The following is a 6,629-nucleotide window of genomic DNA, read 5'->3' on the forward strand; positions in this document are numbered from 1 at the left end:
TCCTGTATCCATAAACAACATCTAATCTTCTATCAATCTCTCTCCTCTAAAGAACCAATACATGGAGCCATTATCATCATGAGTAGACTCACACTCCTCAAACAAATTCAATCTAAAATATTCATACCAAACTAAGTATGTAGAAATTTGTACTTACAAATTATATTATCTCTTGGTGATTGAGTAAAGATCAAATATAGTTTTCCAAGGTGATAAAATTGCATATGCAAATGTATGTATGTATATATGTGTCTATGCATCTCATTTTTGTACCTTTGTGATCTATGTATATGTATGTATGTATATATACATACATACACACATATGTATCTGTATATATATATGTGTGTATGTATGTATATATACACATACATATACATAGAGAGAAGCTTCTCTAATCACCTATTGGGGGGAATATAAAGAGATACATATTTAGAAGGGAAAAAAGAACATTTGCATAGGTATTTCTTCTCCCCTTGAAGAAAATTGCTGAGAAAGCACTACTATATTTGGGCCCAAACACCACAAATTACACTACTATCACAAATTATCATTGCAATTTGGCCCCAAATGTTGTAGTGAGCTATAAAGGACACAAAGATCACAAGGGCATGATACAACAAAAAAATCACAGAGCAAGGGCATGACAATGAAATGTAGAGATCACAAGGCACAACAAAAAAATCCTAGATCGCCACTAATCTCCACCAAGAGCATGACAACAAAATGTAGACATCATAAGAGCATGGAAATAAAATGCAGCAATTATAAAGGAATGGCAATGAAATCTCCACCAACATTTAAAGCTCTTCACCCTCTTTAACACATAGCTCTCCACAATCAAAACAAATGGGAAATGATTTATGTCATGGTTTTTGCTAAATATTTCTAAAATAAACTTCACATTGTGTTGTATCTTTGCCATAAGTGTTTGATCCTCAATAGCTTTCATTTCAACATTCAAGTTTTCACAAGTTTCCTCTTCATTGTATAGTCCTTTCCACCCTAAAATCCACTTTTTTACTTCATTAAAATCAGGACTTGAACAAGCCAATGATAAAAAAAAGCCCATAGTCCAAAATCCAAATAATAAAACAATAAAACTCACTCAACCCATGCTAACTGACTTAGCTCAAGATCTTGCACAAAAATAATGTAGACCAAGAAAAATGGGAAATTTTTTTTAGAAAAACATACCATAGTAGATATCTCATCATTGTGCCTCTGTGATCTTTGTATATGTATGTATATGTGTATATGTATGTGTGTATGTGTATAAACAAAGAGATCTTGGTACAATAGAAAAATAATAAAACTCACTCAATAGGTAGCATGGCCATGGGTATTGTCACAAACTTTTAAACTTAACTATATAAGGAGTGAGTTAGGACATATATAGGTTAACCTTACATTAACTATAAACTACAACACAAAGGTTGCACCAAGGTATTACAATATTTTAATGATAAAAAACCACTTGATTTGCTTAAGGGGGTGTATTATTGCAAAGAGTTGTGTTAGGTGAGTAAAGCTCACTAGTGGTTATAGGAATACAACTACATAAAAATAATTAGAAACCAAAACTACATATTCGTTAGAGTGAGTAGTTCAAGGGTCTTGATCCCATCAATATGGGTATGTAAGCAGCTTGGTAGGCGGAGTATGCCTCTAGTGTGTAGATGCCTTAGACATAGTTAGGAAGCCTTGGACATAGTTAGGTAGCACTCAACCATGTATGTATGTATGTATGTATGTATGTATGTATATATGTATGTATGTAACTATTATGTACTTAATAGTGCCATCCACATGTGGGGGGGAGGGGGGGTAGTTGAACTTGCACCTTTGACAGTACTTTATTTCCATTTTTTGTGCTCTTTGAATCAAAGGTATATAACTTTATCACTTGTAACTATAATTTTCAAATAGTACAAACCACAATAGTTTCTTATAATTCTATGGTCCTCTTTGTAAGTTTATAATATTGAAGTTTAAAAATTAATTGCATACATGTACATCTTTTTCAAGTTTGATATTTCTCTTTTTCCTGACTCATAGTCCAAGAATAATTTTCCAAAACACATACTGACCAGTTGGAGATTGAGCCACAGAATTATAAGAATGATTGTTCCAAAAGAGCTAAAAAAATGATTGTGCATGATAATCATCTTTTCACATTCTTTTTGGCACAATTATTCTTATATTTTATGATTTTTGGTGAGAATAAAATTTCAAATTAATTAGGTAGGTGATAAGACTCATGTCTTGTGATAAGCCATCTTTCTTTAATTAATAGAAATCCTAGAATATATCTAATTGAGTTGATTTTTATTTACTTTTAGCTAATACAAAATTTTATTTGAGATCTATATTTATTTTTCAAATGCCATGATTTCTAATGAGAAAATCTAGCTGAAATATTTAATAGAATTGTAGAATATATTTAATTTTGTTAAAGGAAAATGTGTTCATCTTTTTAAAGAGTGTCTATATTCAATGATTTCTTTGTTTTGAAATGGAGCTTAAAATATGTTTACTTGTATGTGCCTCTTAATTATAACTATGTTTTATATGTGCTCAACAAATATAATTTTTTGAAATTCCAATTTGACTTTAATTAGATTCAGGAAAATTAGCTAAGATAGGGTATTAACAATGTGGGAACATGTTGGGAAACTTAGTGGACTATGTTATTATTTGTTCTATGTTTTCCAGTAAATTTAACTAGAATGTCTGGATCTAGCAGACTTGATATTTTATGCCTATCTTATTAAAGGTTTAAAAGAATTTTAGATAAATAACTAGATTTAAATTTTCCAAGTTTTGAATTGTATTGGTACACTCTCCCTTGTGAGGATCTTAAGTATCTACTATTGCTATTGATTTGGTCTAGTTGCTGATTAGCTAGGTTGATTACAAATTCCTATAAAACTATCATCAGATTAGGTACAATAAAAGGAACAATCGACATTATTTTAATGCAAGATCTTGAGCTAAGTCACTTACCATGGATTGAGTGAGTTTTATTGTTTTATTATTTGGATTCTAGAATATGTATGTAGCTAGGGAAATTTTTATATTATATAGCTAATATATAATAAGCACCTTTAAAAAGATCTCTATGTATACATACAAACATACATATACATACATGTATATGTATGTATGTATCATGTGGAGATCTAAGATTTCATTATCGTGCTCTTGTGATTTTTGCATCCCAAGTATCTATTGTTGTTGTTAATTTGGATATCACTATAAGATCTAGAATGTTATGAAGTACTAAAGTTAGTAGTAACTTCTCCCATGTCTCCAAAAAATGAAGCATAGGTTCAGGGTCCCTTGGCTACCAAGAACTTGTAGCAACTATTTTCACTATTGGAAGAATAAGTTTAGTGAAGATTTGAGTGTAAGGAGTTGAAGAAGAAAGTTTTGCTTCTATGTAAATTCCATAATCATGAGGCTCATTCCCTTGTAGAAGCCATAACCCAATTAAATATACATATATATATCAACCCAACTAATCAACAACTAGACCCATTTAATTGGGTTATGGTTTGTTTCTTTCTAAAAATATCTCATATGATATGTTTTTATAAAATTTATTGTGAACTTTGACCATTTTGCCTAGTCTACATTATTTTCATGGAGGATCTTGAGGTAAGTCACCTAGCACCTTAAAAAAGATCTCTCTCTATATGTATGTATGTATGTATGTATGTATGTATATGTATGTATATATGTGTATGTATGTATGTGCCCTTGTGATCTTTGTATTTGTATGTATGTATATACATACATATATATATATATATATATATATATATATATGTATGTATATACATATATATATATGTATGTATATACATATATATATATGTATGTATATACATATATATATATATGTATGTATATATATATATATATGTATGTATATACATATATATATGTATGTATGTATATACATATATATATGTATGTATATATGTATATGTATATATGTGTATGTGTATGTGAATGTGTATGTATGTATGTATGTATGTATGTATGTAAACAAAGAGATCTTGGCACAATAGAAAAACAATAAAACTCACTCAATGGGTAGCATGGCCACAGATGCAATGGAAACACCTATTGGTAAGTAAATTTGTCTTTTTGTCTCTCATTTTTAATGTATTTATTTCACTTGAACTATATAAGGAGTGAGTCGGGATGTATATAGGATAACCTTGCATTAACTATAAACTACAAGACAAAGGTTGAACCAGGGTATTACAATATTGTAATTATAGAAAAGTACCAATTTTCTCGAGTGGTGTATGATGGAAAAGAGCTATATTAGGTGATTAATTCTCACCAATGGTTATATGAATATAGCTACATAAAATAATTAAAAACCAAAACTACATATTCATTAGAGTGAGTAGTTCAAGGGTCTTGATCCCATGGATACATGTATGTAGGCAGCCTAGTAGGCAGAGTATGCCTCTAGTGTGTAGATGCCTTGTACATAGTTAGGTAGCACTTAACTATTTTAAGACATTATAAATTAACTCACAAGGCTCATTCCTTTGTAGAAGCCTCTTGCCAAATCACCCAAGATGGCTGGAATATCTAGTTGAGCACTTACTATATTACTCAATTTCTTGAGTTCATCTTTGATACAATTCTAACTATGTAGAAGAGAATTATATGTTTCTTCATTGTTTTCAATATCTATGTTCATCCTAAATATGTACTCTTTCTTGTTTTTATCAAATTCTTTGACAATAATTTACCTTTTGACAATTCTTAGGGCCTAAGCTTTGGAATCAATGTAAGCTAATTTGCATGGTAGTAGAATTTCTTGAATTTATTGACACAGTGCTAAGTGGAATCCAAAAAAAATTCATTTTAATTCTTTGTTGGGGACATAATTATATTTTATTCCTTAGTTTTGGATGCAGTAATGAGGGTTTTAGCTCAGGACATGGATGAGCATTTGAGTTGTGAAAATAAAATTGGGAATGATTTATGTCATGTTTTCTTTTTTCTTTTTTATATCTAAAATCAACTTCACATTATGTTGTAACTCTGGCATAGGTGTTTGATCCTTGATAGCTTTCATTTCAGCATTTTAATGTTTGGGTTTTTAAGTTTCCTCTTCATTATATGTTTGGTTTATCAATGGTTTCCTCAAGTTCAATTACAATGCATCTCAACTAGTTGCTCCAATGATGCAATCACCCATCTATCTCTAGATTATGCAAGCACATGTTGATTTACAAAATCTAGATAGATACTGAGAGTTCCAAAGCCATAAACCTAAAGTGTAATGCCCCACTTGGAGATCCTTGGAATAAGGATTCAATTCAAGCCAAGATTTTTTTTTTACAAGTGTGAATGCACATGAAAACATCATATAGGGATCACAAAGATCACAATGGAAGACTTCACCACAATCCCGGTAACCAATAAATCTCCAAATACCATTACCAAACTGACACATGCAAACAAAGGCCAACAATGATTGTTCACATGATGAGGGCTCGAAGACATGACCACTCATCAAAAAAATACCATGCTAGGGTATAAATACATAATCCTAAAATTTGGATAAGTCTAAATTTTTGATACCCTAAAATTTCCTAGAATCTTTATCTTATCTCAAAGACATTTGAAACCTATCTCAAAAAACTCATCGCATATTTTAAAATATATCTTAAGTATAAGGAATTATACTTAAATGATATATTTTAAACCCCTTAGAAAGACTATTTTGAACTGGAAAGGTGTGAGATCCAACAAGGTGTCTAGAACTAAGTTTCAAAACTTCCTCAGCCAAACCTAACTGCTCCCTGTTTCTCACAAAAGGAAGTGCACTCATCTCGATTTTTGCATGAAACTGAGCATCACTGTGGATGAGAATGAGCATTTCTCAACACAAGGATGTGCATGACTCTACATGAGGATTCACACCAAACTATGTGAGCCTTTGCTTCCATGTGCGAGGAAGTACATTCTCTCATGAGAAAGTACATTCTCATGCAAGGAACTGCCTTCTCACATGAGAAAACACAATAGCACAATGACAAGGCAAGACTAAAATGCATAAAAATACCTCCACACTGGGGAGTATCAAATCCATGTAAATTGAGGAATGAACACTTAAGCAATATCTAAAAGATGGAAAAATTGGAAACATCATCTAACTATCTAATCATACAGTGAAGGAAAAGAATAGAAGGGAAACAATGTAGAGTACTAAAAGAAACATTGCAGTAAATGAAAGTAACATTGCAATGAATAGTACAAGCTAACTAAATACATGGTTCCTCCCAACCATCAATAGACTCATAAGACCATCGTGGATCCTAGCCATTCCCCACATGTAACATCCCAAACTACCATCCAAATCATAAGTGTTATCTTATTAGGACGTCACTACTAAAATGTGCTATAACATAAGATTAAAAAAACCTAACATGCTAAAAGTAAAGCATTAGATAATCCAATAAATCAACCACATCATCTATCATATGCTAACATCATATGAATAGAAAATATAACATGCTAAACCAATAAGCAATAGATATGCTAATAAAGAAATTTACATCCTCTACTCATATGCTAAACATCATAATATGGGA

This window comes from Cupressus sempervirens, chromosome 7, assembly GCF_028749045.1.
Source record: "Cupressus sempervirens isolate cs-2001-9-10 chromosome 7, ASM2874904v1, whole genome shotgun sequence".
Classification (NCBI taxonomy): Eukaryota; Viridiplantae; Streptophyta; class Pinopsida; order Cupressales; family Cupressaceae; genus Cupressus; species Cupressus sempervirens.